At 35.1% G+C, this 21,788-nt stretch overlaps 1 protein-coding gene across 1 annotated transcript in view; it reads left to right on the plus strand.

The window, feature by feature from the left end:
* The first annotated feature begins 1,044 nt into the window (after positions 1–1,044).
* ANGPT1 (angiopoietin 1) overlaps positions 1,045–21,788 on the plus strand; it is a 339,791-nt gene continuing 319,047 nt past the window's right edge. Inside the window, exon 1 of the mRNA XM_082720024.1 lies at positions 1,045–1,173. The gene's annotated coding sequence lies outside the window, so the exon portion shown is untranslated. The remainder of the gene's footprint in view (positions 1,174–21,788) is intronic.

A 21,788-nucleotide genomic window follows, 5' to 3' on the forward strand; every position in this document is an offset into this window, starting at 1 on the left:
TGTGTTTGAATAGATGAATAATTATAAGAATAGTTATATAAGAATAGTTCTATTGACTTCACAGGTTAGATTAAATATGAGAGATTTATCTAGTGTTTTTATAGCTTGCAATGTATGAGTCATGCTTAATTTCCATATTTGAGAAGTAAGGTGCTATAGAACATGTATGTAGGAGTGTAGTACCCTCCCTGTTATAAAAGCCTAATGCCATGAATTTCAAAATGTTATTGCTAATATTATATTATTTAACTCTTACAACAAAGCTGCCAGGCAGGCATTTTTGTGTCCCTTTAATAGATGAGGAATATAGATCACAGGAAGCCCAAGCAGATTGTCAAGGAACACAGAATTGTGAAGTAGCAAAGTGAGGCTTGTCTCCAGATCAGCCTGTCTTTGCTGCCTGGACTGCCCTTGACTTCTCATAGCCATAAAGTGCCGACTGTCATGTGGTTATGATTCCAGGCTAAGAACCCAAATGTATTTATTAAACATACATAATTAAGATATAGAAGCCCTCATCTTCATATATTACCTGTACACTTGTTAAATGGTGTAATAATCTCACACACACACACACACACACACACACACACACACTTGCACTCTTTCCCTGCATGGGAAAGAAAGGATTGAAGTACTAGGTGTAGGACAGTAAGGTTCCTAAGGAAGAAATATTTTTTAACATGATTACCCTCATGTTGCTAAAATACAGAAACTCATAAATTATAAAATATCCTTGATTTTCAGTTAACTTTGTTAACTCAGATCTTTTGGTTCCTGGCTTAAAACCTGAAAAAGCTTCTGTGTAGATAGAATAATGCCCCGCCCCAAGATGTCCATATACTTCTCTCAGGACTCTATGAATACATTACCTTACATGACAAAGGAGACTTTATAGATATGGTTAAATTGAGGATCTTGAGATGGGGGAAATTATCCTTGTGGGTCTACTGTAATCACTTTATAAAAGTGAAAGAGGGAAGTAGAAGAGGGAAAGGGAAAGGAGATGTGACAGTGAAGAGGTAATTTCTGTGCCGGGGCCATGTGCTAAGAGATGTGAATGTGGGCAACCTCTAGAAGCTGGAAATGAAAAGGAGATGGATTCTCCTAGAGCCTCCAGACAGAACACGGTGCTGGTAGCCTATTTTGGACTTTGAACTTGAAAAGCGTAAGGTAATAATTTTTTGTTTGTTTGTTTTGAGCCACTAAATTTGTGGCAATTTGTTAGAGCAGCAATAGGAGACTAATACAGCATCCTGCTGTGATTATGATAAAACCCAAAGTCCTCACTCACCCTTGCTTCTAAGACCCTTCAGGATCAGATTTCACTTAACTTCCTGCCTCACATCTGAACTCCATGCTTTATAATTTGCTGTCCGCGGACACTATATTGCTCAGAGTTGGTCTGCATAAATTCTTGTCTTCTGTTTCCTGGTCTTGCTTTTCTCTGTCACAGGCTGGCCTTCTTCCCCATCTTGTCTCATATCATCTCTTATGTCAACCCCAGCTCCACTTATTCCACAGCCAGGTTAATCATTCCATAGCTCAGATTTCACTCCATGGGAAGCTTTCCCAATACTTTTTTTGTTCCTCAATAAGATCTCTCTTCTGTGCTCCCTGTGACATTGTGATTTATTAAAAGTATATATTTGGTCATTCAGATGACCAAAAAATATTTCTCATATATATTTGGGTTTTGTCCATGATTCCTGGCTCACAGCTCCTAAAACCCTTTGAATTTCCTGTGATAAGAGCAATGAAGATGTCTTTTGTTAGGCTTATGAAATGATTTTTGGGAAGCTTCTGGGTAACCTAAGGATAGGGGTATGGTTATCAGGAGAATTAACCATGTGATTAGAAGGTTGAAACTTTCAGCTCTCATCAGTCCTAACCTCTGGTGAGGGGAGAGGTGCTGGAGATTGAGTTTAGTTGCTAATGGCCAGTGAGTTAATTAGTCATGCAGATGTAACAAAACCTCCATAAACCCCAAAAGGACAGGGTTCAAAGAGCTTCCAGGTTGGTGAACATGTTGGGGTGCTGGAAGACTGGCCCACCTGGAGAGGGCATGGAAGCTCTGCGCCCTTTCCCATATCTTGTCATATACCTTTATTTCACCTAGCTCTTCCTGTTATTATATCCTTTTGTATTAAACTGGTAATCCAGTGAATAAATGCGTTTCCTGAGTTCTGTGAGCTGCTCTAGCAAATTAATGGAACCTAAAGAGGGGGGTCCTGGGAACCTCTCATTTTTGGCCAGGCTTGTGACTAGTGTCTGAAGTTGGGATGGGGAGCTGACTTGTACAACCGAATGAACCCTTAACGTGAGGAATCTGATGCTACTTCTGGGTAGATAGTGTTAGAACTGAGTTGAATTTTACAACATCCAGTTTGCATCCAGAAAATTTCTTGGTGGTGGTAGGGGTAAGTCCTTCCTCCCCTCCATGAATTGGAATAGGGATTCGGACCCTTTTACTCCCTTAATTCTACCTCTACTCCAATTCATAATGATGCTATTATACTGCATGAAACAATCTATTCACATTTTCATGATGATTTTGTTTTGAGACTCAGCATTTGCTGCCAGTTAAGAAGGTAAGTAAACTGAAGGTAACTGGGTTATTTATAAAAGATGAAAGGCCTTCTTGGAGGTAGTCCTGAAAAGAACAGCTGTAAGTAATAGTTTGATTGATAGCCTGTGCAGCTATCTCTGTTCTGGCACAACATTTGTGCTTTTGATACACGTAATACTAAGCTTATATAAAAGGAAAGGTGCAGTGTACCACCTCATGAAGTGATCCACATTCTGTAGCTCTTTATGTCTGAACTATGTATATACCACAAATGATATGTCCAGTATTTGCATATGTGCAAACAACAATAGGGCCTTTCTTACATCTAGATTTGTTCTAAAAATTTGTTTCCATTTCAGTAGTAAAGGCAGAACATGGACAGTTTCATGGAGAAGTGAGAGACCTTCTGTCATTACAGTATTAAGATGACTTCTTAAATAGCCTGGGGAGTTAAGAGAACCTAAGAAGGTGGTGTCTATGGGAGAGGGGCTTTCACATGAGGAAAGGGTTAGCATCTGCTGGTGAAGACTTACCATCCTCATACTTGCTACTTCAGAAAAGTCAGGTGTAAAAGAAACCACATAGAAATTTAAAAAATAGTTTTTCTGTTGGGAATATTTAAGTTAAATTATACTAAGCCTGTAGTTTCAGCTGGTCAGAACAATTATATTAGACAGATATACCCTGGAATCGGGGAAAATTTGTTTATCAGCTTTGCTTATCTGAGTCTGAGTTCGGTCCTCCAGTGTTTGAAAAGCTTTGATGCCTCAACATGATGTTTGCCAAAGTGGTGTCTATAATGAGCAGCCAAATTCTCTGTATTTCAGGCACTTTCTTTTAAACGGCTCTTGAATGAGACTGTCAAGTGTTGCATGCTGTATGTCAGTTAACACTTGGGGAGTGAAATTCACAAAAGGGCACTTATTGTACCTTCACAACAAGGATATCTTTGCCAACACTTCAGGGCTATTTTAAGTTTCGGAGCTGTAAGTATCTCACTCTTCTTAGAAGTGATAATAGTGACCCAGGATGCCTGCATTTTAAGTGAGTTTGCACTTCTAAGACATGCTGGCACACACTGAGATTTAATTGCATTACATGTCCAAGGAATCTGGCCTTTTATTTAAGTGGCTTCCTTCATCTAAGAAGTTTAATAATAAGAACAATGACAAATAACATTTACTGACTGCTTGTTAAATACCTGACGTTGTAAGCATTTATCTGTGTAATCTCATTGGATATACACTTGAACCTAGAGATAGATATTATTATTAGTCCTGTTTACAGATGAGAAAATTGAGGCTCAGAAAGTTTAAAATGCCCAAGGAAATAGAATATAAATGATGAAATTGAATTTGCTCCAAGAATCCCATGACTTGAGATATCCTGTACTTTATGTTTCTTTATATTGAGAAAATAAGGCTGTCAAAGGAGGGAGAAAAAAAGGAACATGTGTGCTTGACAGAGTAGGTGATAGTAATAGTTAAATCCTTTATCAGTATCCTCATTGGAGTATATTGTGTGTGTGCATGTGTGTGTGTATTCTTTGTATGTATGTGTTTTTTCATTTTCGGTTTTGTTTTTTTTGTTTGTTTGTTTGTTTTTTTAATGTGCTCAAAAAGGTTGTGAGTACTGATAATCTTCTGTGTTTTATTCTGGTAACTTGAGGTTCTTATATTTCTGTCTCTCCTACAATCTGTTTTGTTGGTAATGTTTGAAAAAAACTATCAGTTCCTGTATATTGGAGCTGGGAATTTAATACGTAGACAGCTCTTTACCTCTCTTATTGCAAGCCCACCATGGACTCACTTTGTACATTGGTGCCATTGAGAATAATGGAAAAATAAAGAAAAAATGAAGAATAAAGGCAGGAGTCTAAAGACTGGGAAAATAAGCATCAAACTCATTTTGGAGACAACTGTGGATTGGCTTAAGTCTACAATGCCTACACATTTCTCTCTGCTTTTCATTCATCATTGTCATTAATTTCTCTCCTCATTTGCTAAACACATGAATAGCAAGGAAGACAATGGAATTAAACTGGAACAAAAAGACCTCTTTATCCCAGTTCCTCAGAGTTCCTTTCACAATAGGGACATTTAATGATGGGAGGTCTGATTATCTGAAGCTGATGCATTTCAACTTCAGTAGTCACTGCTTTTAGCAAAACAAAAGGCTTGTAAAGGGGTAAAGATCAAATTAATTGACCACTATCAGAGGAAAAGGTGGACGCCACATACTTATTCTTCCCTGTACAGAACTACATTATGAAGTGTGGGCCACGCACTGCCTTGACTTATTTGGTAGATGCATACTTTTTGTGTCATTATAGCTTTACTTCACCTCTAAATACTTGTATGTCGTCTTCCAGAACCTGACCTATATCTTTCCCTTGACCTGCTTGTCTCTGTTATTTTTTTGTAGAACTGTGCAAAGTCTATCCACTTTCGGTTCTTGGGTTTATCTTACTAATTAGCTGCCTAATTAATCTTCCTAAAGTACAGATCTGATTAGGATATTTTGCTGCTTAAAAAACTTTTAATGGCTTACCCTCATCTAAACAACAAAAGTCTGACTTTCTGGCTTGACCTTCAGAACTGTCTACGACTTGGCTCTCTTGTATCTTCCCAAACATTATCTGCCTCTCCTCCCCAGTGTTTTTTGACTGATTGATTGATCAATTTTTTGCTTCTACCAAACTGAAACTTGCTTTCCTTACATAAAGTTCCTCAAAGATAGGATTTTTAAAAATTCGTATTTATTAATTTATTTTATTGAAATTCAGTAAATTAATGTATAATGTATTTTTTGTTTCAAGGGTGTGGGTCTGTAATTCATCAGTCTTATATAATACCCAGGGCTCATTACAATACATACCCTCCCCAGTGTTCATCCCCCAGTTACATCTGCCCATCCCCTTCCCTCCAGCAACCCTTAGTTTGTTTCTTAAGATTTGGAGTCTCTTATGGTTTGTCTCCTTCTCTGGTTTCATCTTATTTCATTTTTTCCTCTCTTCCACTGTGATCCTAAGCCCTGTTTCTGGATAGGATTTTTTTTTTTTTTTTTAAGATTTTATTTATTTGAGAGGAAGAGAGAGCTAGAGAGAGGGAGAATGAGCAAGGGGAGGAGCAGGGAGAAGCAGACTCCCCAACTGAGCAGGGAGCCCCATGCAGAGCTCTATCCCAGGACCCTAGGATCATGACCTGAGCTGAAGGCAGCTGCTTAACTCAAGAAGCCACCCAGGCGCCCCTGGATGGGATTTTTGTCTGTTTCATTTACTGCTGTATCTCCAGCACCAACAAAAGCGGCTGGCTTCTGGTAGGCACTGGATAAATATAAGATGAATTGATTGAATGAATAAATGGCCCTTTTCCACATTTCTCTGATTTTGTAACTTTGCTGATCTTTTCTCTTTCTCTGAATAAAGCTTTAGCCTTTGTTTAAACCTGTTAATAAACCCACTTCCTCATTTAAATAGTGTCAGATTAGCCAAAATAAATCTTTCCTCTCTTTGAGTTCCAACAATTCTTTATAGGGTAACAATTCTAGATCACATCTTGTTGTCACTTTCAATTGTAATTATTTAGATATTTATTTTATAACTTAAAGCTCAGTAGAACAAAAAGCTTTTGGAAGAGTATACATCTAAATTATTTTATCTGCCCATCTCTTTCCCTGTAACAATCCTAAGATATTGCTTTGCCTGGTAGACACTCAAAAAAGCACCTTAGTAAGACTTTTATGTTATAATGTCACTTTTTATTCCATTAAAATAGTAAAATCGTTGCAGACAAAGATCTGTTTTTTAATATTCTTTTGTTACATCCCAGTCAACTATAGTTACTATGCAACAAGATTTGTTTTATTAATTAGTAATTTTGAATTATTAAATATACTGGCAGTAGACTATTCTTTAGCATTTTCAGGAATAATTTGCATCCAAATTCATAAAATGTGTAACACCAAAAGTGAACCCTAACATAAACTGTGCACTTTGACAATGTAGACAATGTAGATTCATCAGTTATAACAACTCTACCACTCTGGTGGGGATGTTGATAATGGCAGAGCTTGTGTATGTTTTAGGTTCATAACAAATTTGAGGTGAAGCTTACAGAGTAGTCATTTACTCTCTGCCCCCACACATGCACAAGCTCTGCCATCATTCTCCTGTTACTCCTGGGTTTCAAGATAGATGTTCTTCCACAAAACCCACCTCCTGCAACAGGGGTTATATGGATCGTCGATGAGAAGGAAGGGATTCAGAAGGGCCCTATGAACTCAGAGACCTTTATGCAAAGGCACATGTTTTTCCCGAGATTTTACCAGTATCATTAGTGAGCAGGAACATGCTACCTCCTAAAACACCACAAACTAGTTTCTGTTTAGATCCTCTCCCAGAAACAGAAATCAGAGATTAGACATACTGAGGTTGTTTGAGCTCTTGAAATATGATATCCTTGTCTCCTTCGAGTGTGGCAATGTCTACATTAAGTCATTGGATTACCAAGTGCTATCTAAACGCCAACAGGTAGGGGTGACAAATAGCTTCAGAACATCCCCTTAATATGAACACAGAGGGTGACAACCAAATGGAGGAAAGACTGGATCTGTTAAATCCTAAAACTAATCTAAATTATCCACCTTTTATTTACTTATTTATTTTTTAAATTATTTTTTTTTGAAGATTTTATTTATTTATTTGACAGACAGAGATCACAGGTAGGCAGAGAGGCAGGCAGAGAGAGAGGAAGGGAAGCAGGCTCCCTGCAGAGCATAGAGCCCTATGTGGGGCTTGATCCCAGGACCCTGGGATCATGACCTGAACTGAAGGCAGAGGCTTTAATACATCGAGCCACCCAGGTGCCCCTAAATTATCCACCTTTTAAATATTTAGTATTTCTAGTGATTTCCATATATCAGAAATTAAAAAAAAAAAACTCAAAGGCAGATAGGTCTCTAGGTTTATTTATGGTTGTTCTCAGTCATTGAGGGCCAGAAAAGACAGAAAATATTGCCGAGTCTTATTTTTTTAATACAATGCCTAGAAAATGATAAATATTTAGTTAGAAATACTTTATTTAGATGTTTTTAGTATACTAATGTTTTGTCAATACAGAAACCGAATCTAGTTTTGTGTGGCTTTACAAGTCAGCCACACACCAGTAAGTACCCATATAAACTTGAGTTTTGTTACTCATATACTAATTTATTTGATAAATATCTATTCAGTGCCTTCTGTGTGATGAACATTGGACTTGCTGCTGGATACTAGATAGTGAACAAAAGAGATATAATTTCTGCCTTTTTGGAGCTTATAACCTATTGAAGAAAATAGTCATTAAACAAAGAGAGGAAAATGTAATTTCAGAAAGCTAGGAAACAAACCAGCCAGAGGATAGAAGCACCTGTCGTTGTATACATTTAGAAGCATTTTACCCCGATTCTTTACATTAAAAGAAAAATAAAGAAAACACATACTCATTACCTAGAATGAACATTTTTTTATGATGTGGTCTTGCATTATAATCTTGTATTATAATCTGCCATTTTTCTGTACCCTTATTCTGTATATGAGCCTCCATGCATGTTTTGGGTGCTGACCTTCCCTACTTTCCCACACAATCAAGGAATCCTTGCTCAACAACAAGATGTGAAGAGCCAAATCCAAATGTACTTTTGACCAGTCAAGGCTGATGTTTCTTTGACTGGCTGCCCAGTTTTCATGTTGAGTGCTACAAGTATTTCTGTATATTGTCTTCCTCTGTTCACCTCTTTGTGGTCCACTTTGTCACCTGCCATCTTCTGTTTACTTCCCAGAGACTTTGTTCTCACCAGTTTTTCCTCCTGGTCAGTTTCCCCCGCCCCCCCCTGTTTCTAAACATATATCCTAATGTCTGGCATGATCATTATACTTTTCCCAGTCACCCTCCTCAGTTAAACCTGTTGACTTGGCAGACAAGCACTTGGAACTTCATATCTATTCTTTCTCATGCCACTGAGGTATTCTTTTTTTGGCATACAAATGTCAACAGGTAGGATCAAATGGAAAGCGGCATGAAAGGTTAATTCCCCAATATCAGCACCAACTATAGGAAATATATTTGCAGAGTTACAGCCAAGTGGAGCTCATTGAATGAGCTATGGTCTGTGACAGCTATTAAATGAGAACATTTCTCTCACAATGAGGGACAAAGTTAGGTTGTTTCAATGTCATGAGTCACAAGGTAAAGAGCAGAGAGAGCCAGCTTTTCATCCTTACACGAGAGCCCTTCAAAAATGGGAGGCCAGTGTTACAGACTACAAAGGCCTAACCAAAGAGTGAGCAGCATTGTCAAAAGTTAAAAAAAAAAAAATTAAAGACTTTTATTTGTTTATTTGTCAGAGAGAGAGAGCACAAGCCAGGGCAGTGGCAGGAAGAGGGAAAAGCAGGCTCCCCACTGAGCAAGGAGCCTGATGTGGGACTCTATCCTAGGACTCTGGGACCATAACCTGAACTGAAGACAGACGCTTAATGGACTGAGCCACCCAGGTGTCCCAAGGAACTATTTTTTTAAAACACATTTACCAGTATTAATCAAATCCCTTTTTGGACATAGCCAATATCAGTCTCTCATTATCACATATGAAGAACAATTAAAAAATGATAAACATATGGTATTAGAAAAAGAATACAGTTATCACATTATTTGAGAAATCATATAATCAGTGATTCTGCTTCTAGAGTGGAGGTTATGTAATGGAATTTACATAAATGATTTTTTTAAAGTTATAAATTAAATATGTTATTTGCTAGTCTGAGTTGAAAATGAGAGAGCTTTATGCTTTTTTTTTTTTTCAAAATGGCTCCTTTCCAAATCTCCTCTTTATAGGCCAGATCTTTAATGAGATTAATTTACAATGGGGAGAACTTCATTTAAGCATGAAGAAGATCTTTCTTAATAAAATATTTAGAGGAATTTATTTGTTTAGGGGTGCCTGGGTAGCTCATCTGTTAAGTGTCTTCCTTTGACTTAGGTTGTGATACCAGGGTTCTGGGATCGAGTCCCGCATCAGGCTCCCTGGTCAGTGGGGAGCATGCTTCTCCCTTTCCCTCTGCTATGTGCACTCTCTCTCTGTCAAATAAATAAATAAAATCTTTAAAAAATGTTTATTTAATTTTTGACTTACTTATACTCATCTTCAAAAATGATTTGAAATGGCTTGTACATAAGCAAGGAGTTATAAAAAGAGTACAGAGAAAATAAAAACTGAAAAGTAAAGGTGAGTCAGGAATAAAACAAGTGCTCATAGTAGTGGATTGGATTGGAGTTTCTTAGTAGTGATGACCTCGTGAGAAAAACAGGGATACAATCCACAGATTTTAGTAGCTCAAGAGAGGACAAGTTATTTGTGTATTGATACCTGAAAATTTTTTCTCTTAAATAGCTCTAAAAAGAAGACCTAGTGTGGTGGAGTTAATTGCATACTCAACAAATATTAGTACAATGAAAAGCATAAGAAGTTTTACATACTATTTTCTTTCAGCTTCCTAGATTAGCTTCTTATTATGGTGTATCAAATTACACAAATCTAGTAGCTTAAAACAAGAAAACAATATCTAATAATTCTGGAGGTCAGAGCTCTGAAATGGGTCTAACAGTACTAAGATCAGAGTATTGGCAGAGCTGGGATTCTTCCTGGAAGCTGTTGGAGAAAATGTTTTCTGTACATTTTTTAGCTTTTAGAGTTTACCTACATTCTTTGGTTCCTAGCCATTAGTCTCTGCTTCTGTAATTAAGTCTCCTTTGACTGTCACCCACCTGCCTATCTTTTATAAGGGCATTCATGGTTACATTGGACTCAGTGGGAAAATCCAGGATTATTTCCTCATTGCAAGATCTATAAATCCCTTTTGCTGTGTATGGTAACATTCAGAAATTAGGATGTGGTCATCTTTGGGGATCATTACTCAGCCTACCACATATGCCTTAATCTAGGAGGATGATTGGGTGATAAAATGTCTGTATATGAAGCTCTCTGATATTCTCATCTAACCAGGAAAAAAAAAAAAAAGTGTCAAGAGAAAAAGATGAATTCTATGGTTCCAGGCAACTCTCAATTAATATAATTTATTTTAGTGATTATTTTTATTAGTACTGGGGGGGGGGGCAAAAAGGATTTAGGCTTGCTCTCTGGTAATATCTGGAGTACAGATATTCTGTGCTGTTGATTAAAGGGAAGATCCAAAATTTTGCCTTGAAAAAGAGACAAATGATACCTTCTAATGAAAACTGAGAATTTTAACCAGGCTTTCACTAAAGAAACCACCTTCCTCAGAATAGAGATCCCTAGTCAGGGCTGTTAATTATTTACCATACACTTCTGGCCCCACTAACTACAGGAAATAAACGGGCCCTGGAGACCCAAATTCTATCGGAGTACATAGCAGAAATCATTGTAGCCTATATTTTTTTAGCTTTATATTTTTAGATATTTCAAAACACCTACTCCTACTACAAACATTAAAATTCTAGAAAATCAATTTAATTGATGCCACAATTTAAGTAAGTTCTAAAATTTACAAATTAGGTAAAACTCTAAACCTTTTTTCAAAATACACCACCTAAGTAAGGAAACGAACTCATTTAAAGGTTTCTTTTTTTTAAATCAATATTTGGGAATGGTTCTCCAAAATGATGGCTTGGATTATTTTGCCTAGATATAAGACATTGATTTGGACAGTACTCAGATTAACTGGATTGAAAGAATACCAATCTACTAAATCAACTCTGATTATAAGACAATAAAAAATCTTATCAATAGCATATAGAAAAATATTACCTTTTCTCTCCTTTATAGTAAAGCAAAAGGTAAGCCAGTGGTCTGAAGGTAAGCCAATGGTCTGAAGTCTTCAATATACGAAGAAAACAGAGTTCAGAACACATGCATATTTTACCATCATGAAGGGAAAATCTATTCTGACAGCTCTGGTTTTCATTTTGGTGTTAAGCTGTAGGTACTTCTTTGAGCTTACATAGCTTATCTTAAGACCTATCTTTGTTTTCAGAGTCAAAGGGCAAGAAAACATTAATAAAAGCTGCAAATAAATTTCTGTAGATTAATTGACTTGGAGATAAAGTGTAGCAATGGTCAGGAGTAGTAACTATGCCTAACTACTGGTCCATATGGAGAACACTGGCTGATAATAAATTTCAAGCTCACACTTGAAATTTATCAAAATAGAAGCTGGTGTTACATTTTAAGGAATTAGATTGGCAGTTTTAGAGAAAATGTCTCATCTAGCATATTTGCTGTTTTTTTAATCTTCTCTTTGATATGCTAGCTTATTTTTACTGGCCAAACAGATGTCCAGAGACCTAAACTCTAGGGTCCCCTACTTATAGGCACACTCTATCATTAGAAGTAATTCGTTGGGGGCTCTTACATCCTTGATATCCAGGAAGGGTAGTATCCACATAAGGTCTGCAGTGTGTGTAGCCCTCTTGCTGAACACTACATGCCCCAAAGGGTAATACTTTCTATCCACTATCTGGAAGATAGTTTCTAGTCCTACCTAGTCACCATTAAATTAACTTTGTAGGTGAAATTGAGGAGGGTTAAGCTTTGGCCTAGATTTCTAAATATGATCCCACATTCAGTAGATTGCCAGCCACTAAATGAATTTTACAAAATAAACTTTTGCACAATGAAGGAAACTATCGACAAGACAAAAAGGAAACCTAATGCAAGGGAGAAAATATTTGCAATTGGTACCGCCCAGATGATCTTTACAGTAACTGTTCATTTCTGTTGTTGTAGTAGGAAAGCAGCTATAGATGATGTGCAAACGAATAGGTATGGTTAGGTTCCAATAAAGTTTCATATATGAAAATGATATTTGGCCCTAATTTGCTGACCCCTGCTATAGAGATTGACATTTTTATTGTAATATTTTAAATCTGTGCCTCTATTTCCCTTTTCCCTATAGGACATATTCATCTAGATACTCAATCATTAACCCAGTTTTACCTGGAAGAATGGACACTTGCAAGGCTGGTTCAGTGATTTAGACAAAAGATGGTGGCATGGAAGGAGATGACTGTGGGTGTGGAGACAAGTGGGAATGGATATGTTCATAGTGTAAACTCCATAGGAATTTTGGATTAACTAGATAGGGGATGTGAGGAAAAAAAAGAGACAGGGAATATTTTCCTTTAGTAAACAAACAGTATTTATTACGTTTAGAAGTCTTCCTATGGAAGGTTTGACCACATATTCTGATTGTGCTTACATAATTATCTAACTGCTCAAGTTGACAGTGATGCTCATTCTTTGAATTCCTAGAACATGTCTCATGGTATGTGGTAATAAAGAACGCAGTAGGGAACTTCAGGAGTAGATTATATCTTTCCACAATCTAATGTTCTCTTTCTTCTCAGCTCTATCACTTAATAACAATGACCAGTTTTACTGGAACTCAGGTCTTTTGTTCCTTCATTAGAACTTAATTCTTATTACACTGTCTTTATTTTGCTTTTAAAATTTATTATTCTGTGACTGTGTCTCTAATGTTTCATTGTAATATTTAGTTTCATATTCATTTTCAAAATCTGTTACTTTACATGTACTCTTTGACCTTGTATTCATTGACACTTTTCTTTAAATTCTGTCAAAGATCTACTCTGAATTGATGTCTTTCCCCATTGAGATCTGAGCTCTCTAATATGTGTCTGCAGAAAAGACTCAGTTTTATAATAGATTCACAGGATCTGGGCAGCCCAACCCTGTTCCCATTGCCTCACTAAACAATGTCAGAGTTGAATGTTGGGGGCAGATGGTAATTAGGTAATGTGGTAATAGGGTAAAGAGGGGTGTAAGAATCACTATAAACTAGAACATATTTCAGGAGAACATATGATTTCTCCTTCTCATGGTGGTCTCTCATCTTTACATCACAGAATTTCAGTGTTTTCAGTCTTATCTCTTACTGTAGTTGAGATTCTAATAACACTTCTTATATATATGTATGTCCTTTCCAGATTGAGTCATAAACATTAATTCTAAAAAGGTCATTTAAGAAAGTCACAGATGAGATTTTTAGCTAGAGTTTAGTTAGCAAATTATAATCACTGTGATCACAGAACTTGTGGATCAAGCATAAGATTAGCTTGGGTATGTAACTAAGACATAAGATTAAGTCTGTTATGTAACTTCAAATATACATGTGTGAATAATTTATATATTTATATTCACATATGTAGTATATATTATATATACTATATTAAAATAATATGAAACCAATATAGATGAAGAGAAAATGCATTTTGACTTTTTAACCACCTCCCATCAATTTCTGAAAATATATGTGGAAACTAGTTGTAGCAATATTTCTTAATTTGCAGTCTGTAAGAGTTATAAAATCACAGGTTTGGAGAGAATCCCAGCTCTTATTTCCTCTATTACTGCAGCTTATGTTTATGTGCCTTTAGATCTGTATTCTGTCATCAAGCATTTTCCTTTCCTTCTCATATTCTTGTTAAATTAATAAGCACTTATCTTTGTCCTGGTTCAAATGATTGATAAATATGTTGAACAAGATGGATCTGTCAACGGACTAACTAAGGGCATAGACCTTCTGGCAAAGTGACATTAACTCATTAGCCATGACCCTTTTTAAAAAAATGTTTGCATCATCATGCATAATCCTGCTATTCTATATATATCATGTTGTATAATTCCTATATGTGAGAGAAAGTAGACAAAGCCTTGAAAGAAACTCATACATTATGATTAGTACCAACCCAGTGTCATGGATATCTGTAGTTTTATTTTTGAATTCTCTACCCCTTCCCTTCTTCTTCTGATAGTCATACCTTGTCTTACTTGGGGAAATACACCCCTTTCCTGAATCCTGTAGTTCTCCTGGGATCTGCCAACTAGTTCTTAGTTTCTCTCCTTTTCCTGTCTGACTCTTAATCATGGAGGCTGATTAGAGGCCTCCATCAAGATTTTTAAGGAGCTGAAAGAGTCTTTTTCTTTTCTAGGACTGTATCAATGGTTTTACTCATATAAAGCTTGAAAGTACCAGTATTTTTTAAAGCTTTCTTAACAAGATTAGTTTGAGAGACCGAATTTAAAACAGAGAGAGTTAATTTAGAGATCAGTAAAAGTTCAGATAATATCTCAATTCCTGTTTCTATTTTTCCTGGCTTTCTTATTATTTGCTTCCACAACTCAGTAGATTCCCTTTGACCTAAGCTAGTTTAAGTTACATTTCTGTCACTTGCAACTAAAAGAATACTGACTAGAATTTTCAAGAACTTGTAATAAACATCTGCATCTGAACAAATACTTGTTACTTGGAACTGGACTTGAAAATTAGCAGTGTATATAGCTGTGTAATGGTAGCACACGTTAAGGGTCTTTCTGATTCCCAAGATAAACTGCCTATCTGCCTGTAGTGATCACAATTTAATTAAAGAAGCAAGAGGGTGTGTGTGCACACACGTATGTGTGTATGTGTATGTTAGGTCTTTTGCTTCAGGGATTTAACCCAGTACAATTGTGGCAGCTGGTTAAACAGCCCCTTTGCAACTTTTATTTTCATGTATGATGGACCTTGTAGTCCTAGGGAGGGAAAGGTGAGTATAAAGTGCAGGAGAACTAGAATGAGCTGGAAACACACACACACAGTGAGGGAGAACAAAAAAAAAAAAAAAAAAAAAAGCCTGTGAATTTGGACTGAAATCCTTGTTAGTTTTTATTGCCCCTGACCCACATTGGTGTGGGTCTCCTACAAAAGCCAGGGCTCTTTATCATAGAGCTAGACACAGACTCCTGTCCCAGGAGTTGGAAATGCTGAAGGTCAATACGGAGGAGGATGGGAGAGTTCCAGGCCTGACCACTCCTTCATGCCCAGCAGGGGAGCGAAAGGATTAGCAACAAGCTAAGTGCTGCTTTACTTCCAACCTTTAAAATCCCCCACCAGAACCTCTCTTGTGGACCCTGTAATGATACATATAGCGATAAGAATTCTGCGATACAGCTTAGCTAGTTAACCCATTACAAAATCACCACAGCATCACAGTCATTGAGATACTTTCTCTTATTCTAAAGAAGCAAAAAATACTGTGTGTGTGTATATGTGTGTGCGGGTGTTGGGAAGTGGTGTGAGTCTAGGATAGGGAGAGTAGGGAATAGTTGTCAGTGAAAGAAAAAGGCATCTTAATGAAGCACAGGGCCAAATTATCACCATCTTTCATATTGGAATATCACATTGTAGAGTGATGCCTTTTAAAATATGCCTAAGTTCCTTGATGCTTTGATGACATTTTTTTTCTTAAATGTTATAAATACAGTATATTTTTGTAACAGAGAGTAGGTAACTTCAGAATTTCCTGAAGAAGTATATTTTACCTTCTAGTAATTGTTGGATTTTCTCATGCTGTTCTTTTCTGAATAGTGTAAATAGAATTCTGTGGTCATGGTGTTTTGTTTAATTCAGGGATGAGTACATTTGGCTATAGTTTCAGTATATTTTTTACATCTCAAAATTATTTTTGTTTGTTCTAGGTTTGATAAAACACGTAGCCTCGAGGAGTTTTCCTTTAACTTATAAGCCATGTGCTTTTGGAAGGAAACTCAATCCATATATTTTGGATTCATTTATTCTGAAATTATTGATATATAGTAGAGGAGTACTCCCTCCCTCTCTTTAAAATAAGCTTTATTCTCTTAAAACAGAAAGCTTTGTTTTTCCAAAAGTAAATGAACTTGGAGAACAATGGTATAAATCCTGTTTGAAAGTTAAACTCCATGAAATTTGGATTGGTTCTTTGCCTATTTGTATTTTTAATATCAGAGCTGTCAATCTTTTGCTTATATTTTCACCTAAATTTTATTAATGTATTTTGGGGTGGAATGTCTCCATCCACAAAGGATTATCATTTCATTATTGTCCTATCAGAATCCTTTTACTAGATGTACTTTCTTAAGTCATTATCAGAATTCTTTTATTTTTATTTGCTTTATAATTCCAGACTACCTCATCTTTGCAGAAAGTGTGTTTTCAGTCTTTTTTTAGAAACTTTTTCCACACCATTATATTGCTGTAATTTAAGTGGAAAATGAAAAAGGATCAAATGCTATTCCTCTTGTAACTTTTTCCTGTTCAAATCCTGAGTTTAAGATTATATGATTATTATATATACTTTTCTTGAGGCAAAAACAAAAGCAAAACCAAAAACCCAAAACTAGAAATATTATAACAAAACAATATATTGGGGCACCTGGGTGGCTCAGTCAGTTAAAGCTTCTGCCTTCAGCTCAGGTTATGACCCCAGGTTATGATCTCGGGGTCCTGGGATTGAGCCCCACATCAGGCACACTGCTCAGTGGGGAGCCTGCTTCCCCCACTCTCTCTGCCTGCCTCTCTGCCTACTTGTGATCTCTCTCTCTGTCAAATAAATAAATAAAGTCTTTAAAAAAAACAATATATTTAATATATTTTAAAGCATTTTAATTTATTCTTCTTTGAAACACACATGTATGTGTATATATGTGCATATTTGCATTTAGACACCTACATATGTATGCACACATATATTCATATTTGTATATACCATATTAATATGGAGACACACATATTTTTAGTTTTTATATATGTATATATTAACAAATTATGTTATGTATATATGTGTCTGCATGAATAACTTTTCTAATAATTATATACGCATCCTATTTTAAAAATATGCACGTTCAGCTAAACAATTCAAATAATAAAAAAAGGTATTAAATTCATCTTTGAACTGTCACATGTTTAAAGCAGCTCCTTTAATTTATGTATTTTTCATGATACATATGGTTATATTTCTGGATCTATTCTACTAATTAATCTATGTCCAATACCAAAGCATGTAAAACATTATAGCTTAATAATGAATGTTATTATTGAACGAGTGAATCCCCCATTCTATTCCATCCCCCGACCTATTATTAGAAATAATTACAATTACTTTTAATATAACTGTAAAATAAGCTTATCAAATTTAGAAGAAATATACTTTAAGTTTTTATTAACATTAAATTGAATTTATAGGTTAATTTAGAAAAAAATTGTTAAAATTATAATATTGAATCTTCTCTGAATATTTAAGAAATATTTTTATATATCCCCTGTGTATTTCTTGCTTATTCTTAGTTATATTCTTGTTTCTGTATTTATAGACATTTTTTCTTCTATTTGTTTCTAACTTTTTGGAAATATATACAGTATTTTTCATTTAGCTACTTATAGCGAATAACTTATGTGCCCAGTTATGATACAAGGACTCAAAGAAAATGCTGACTTTGGTTATTTTCATATATGTCTTCATCACCACAGATTTTAAAATATATCCATATTGCAAACATTCTGAACATTAAATTTTATATAGACTTACCAATTGAATAAATGCCTTCTTTTTCACTTGCTTTTTAGAGAATGTAGACTCACTAAGCTTCCCTCAACTAGGGGCACCTGGGTGGCTCAGTTGGTTAAGTGTCCACTCTTGATTTCAGCTTAGCCCATGATCTCAGGGACTTGGGATCAAGCTCCACATAGGCTCTCTGCGCATCAGGTAGTCCTCTTCTCTCCCTTTCTCACCCATTCTTTCTGCCGCTTTCCCTGCTATGTGTGCACACACTCTCTCTCTAAAATAAATAAATCTTCAAAAAATTAAAAAAAAAAAGGTTCCCTCAACCAGGTAGAGTGGATTACAATACTAGGTTCTTATTCTATTTTAAGGTGATGTTTCATTTGTTGTAAGTATCACAAGGACTAGACATTCAGAAAGCTATACTTCTAATTATCTAAAAATGGATTTCTCCCAATAAATATAGGAACCCCCCTTAACACCTTTGCTATTTCATCTAGATTAGAAAAGAATCACATCATCAAGAATTATACCATATTACATTGCCAAGGTATTTAAAATTAATAAGGTCAAATGTATGAACAAGAAAGTACAATTAACACAGAATTCTATTTACTCTTACTATGAACCCTATTCTTTAGAAACTAATTTATTTACTTCAATTTCACTAATTTTTTTTCACTGAGTAGTATTTTCCTACCTTTCCTTTTCAGCTCATGACATTATATTTCTATTTAAAAAAATAATATTTAAGATTTTCATATACTTCATAGTGAAACCAAAATTTAATTAAATTTTTATATACTAACATTTGTATTACAGAGTAATTTTGTATAACTTTCTTCAATGTGGCTATCATTAATTTGTTAGTTATTCTTTCAAATTATTATAATTTATTCCTCTTTGAAAATATGCATCAGAATGAAAATGGAGGAAAATATATAAACATTTCAGAACCACAAAAAAGGCTAGCTAAAACTTAGTGGTAAAAGTAGGTCAAAGCATGAGAGGGGAAAGAAGGAATAAAATATTATGAAATGGACCTAGAGCTTTCATTTTCTTATGCCTGAGGGCATAAGACTAATATTATGACAGTGTTAATTTTTACATTTTTATTTTGCTCTGTAGAAATGTTTTGGGAATTAGTGGAAAGAAAATCTCTGGTGTTATTTTGATGCAATAAAGGAAATACAAACAAATTCAACGCAGTAGTAGATAATTTTTAGTTCTTTGTCATGCTTTCACATTTCATTTCTCTCCCATAGCAATAAGAATTGCTTTTAAAAAGCTTAACCTCTCAGTCTTTAATTTCTCTTTTCTTCTAAGAAAAGAGCAAGTATTCAGAAGAAGAGGAGAATAATAATACCATGTTTTATGCAGCCATTGATGAAGTAGAAAACCTAGCAATAGATAAATCACTCAGATTATATTTGAGAACTTGATGGGAATACTGAAGCAGCTGTTATTTTTAAAAGAAGAGTACAAAACACGGCTTGTCTAATTCAAAGCACATGACACATGGGAAAATTATTACAAAAATCCTGAATATCTAACTTATTTTAAGCCTTGAGAGCTATATGCAAATAAATTATCATAAAACTACCAAGGAAACTAAGATATTAGTAAGTAAAATTATAAGTTCATATGCCTTTTAAAAATTCTATTGTCAATTCAAAAACCACAGATTTAATAACTAAAGAAGGCACAATTTAAATTTAGTTCATGTTGATTTTGTTCATTTCTCTGAATGTTTATTGTATATTTAGCATTTGTTTCTTGATATGATTATTAGTAATCATTTATTTATTGTACTGGTATGGAGGATTTAAGGAGGTTCCATGTTTTCTGCCTTGATCCAAAACTTTCTTTCAAAATACAGTGGGAGGTCTGAGTTCCCCTTTTAGTAGCTTTATATTGTAAATGAAATCCATACACACTTAGGAACTGGTATTATAACTTCAAGAAATGCTCTGCTTGTTGCTTTCTTAAAAAAACAAACAAACAACAATAATAAAAAAAAAAAAACCTTCCTCAAAAACTATTCCAAAATTTAAATACCTGAAAGTTTAAAAAATAAAACTGAACAAAAATTGTGTCTGTAGTCCAACTAGTGACTGTCTTCAGAAACTATGTCTTTAAGAGGGAAGCTGCTTTAAGAATTAAGAAAGAACCTTTAAGAATTAGAAAGAACAGTAAAATATGGTAATTCGAATTAAGGAAGTCAGAGTGGTAGATTATTAAGAGAATGGAAGAAAGAATGGAGAATCGAAATCTTTCTTAAAAACCTAGATTAAGGGGCACCTGGGAGGCTCAGTGGGTTAAGCCTCTGCCTTCAGCTCAGGTCATGATTTTAGGATCCTGGGATTGAGCCCCACATCAGGCTCTATGCTCAGCAGGGAGCCTGCTTCCCCCCTCTCTCTCTGCCTGCCTCTATGCCTACTTGTGATCTCTCTCTCTCTCTCTCTGTCAAATAAATAAATAAAATCCTTAAAAAAAACCTAGATTAAATGTTTATAAACTATACTGAAACTGCTACAAAATGTAATAGATGGTATCATTTACAGATTAATGCTGTGATAAAATACTATTTTGCTGTTCACTAAATAGTTTGTGCATCTTGATATTCTGGTCCTATAACAAAGACATTGCAAAAGATTTTGACATTGGTTTGGATGGGAAACAAAATGTGAAGATGAGATGAGTTAGCAGATATAAATTTATAGTCACAAAATTACTTTTATTAATGATTTTTATGGCCATATAAAGCTAAAAACCATGGCACACAGATCAGGTATAAATCTTAGTCTTGTGATTTGCATTTGCTGTCTATATACAGTTACTATAATTATAGAAGCTTGAAATAACAGATTAAAACTCTTTCATTTTGCAGATTAAATTTAGGGCCTATCAACAGCATTGTATTTATGTCTGTGAGATAAAGTGAAAATCAGGGAGTGAAAAGAGGAGAGAATTAGGCAAGCATCTGTGATAGGGAGTTTTTTTTATTAAATCGAGGATCTTTCTCTTTCCCTGTGACAGTTGAAATGACACAAGGAGAAGTCAGCCTATAAGAGTAGAACACCGTGTGCTGTACTCTCAGAATCTCAGATGGAAGAAAATCTTGTTCAGAGAAGAGTGTATTGTAGGTGGAATCAAGGATCTTACCAGTTGGGCCCACTTAGTTTATATTACTTTTCTTTAAAAATATTTGAGAATATTAAAAAAAATTTATACTTTATAAAGAAGAAAAATGTTTGTGACATATCACATTATAGAATGAGGACTATAGAGATACATATGAATGGATTAATATTTATAAGTGTTGTAAAGGGGAGGATCAGAGAGTAAACAGAGCATAGACTGCCTATTGCCTTTTTTGCACCTAATCCTGGAAGTATGAAAAGAGAATTTAAGCAGCTGGTAGAATTTTAAGTAATTTAGCAATTGAAATAAAACCTAGGTCCAAAAGTATAAGCCAGCATCATAATAGATGGGACGAATGGAAATGATAAAGCAGTGTAAGGTTTTACTCTTTCAGAGATTGCCCTACATATTTCCATATATCTATTCTTTCATGAATTTTTAAAACCAGTCACCAAGCTTCCTCCAATAATTCTGCTTGAATTTCAGTTGAAATTGAATTTAAGTAATACATATTTATTTGGAGAGAACTGACAGCTTTGTAATGATAAGATGGACCATGCATGAACATGGTATATATACTTGCATTTTATCATTCTTTTTGTCCTTTAATAGAATTGGCTTTTTCTGAAAGTTAGTCTTTTTTTTTTTTTTTTGCTATTATAAACTGCATCTGTATGTTT

Source organism: Mustela nivalis, assembly GCF_964662115.1.
Source record: "Mustela nivalis genome assembly, chromosome: 2".
In the NCBI taxonomy this organism is placed as follows: Eukaryota; Metazoa; Chordata; class Mammalia; order Carnivora; family Mustelidae; genus Mustela; species Mustela nivalis.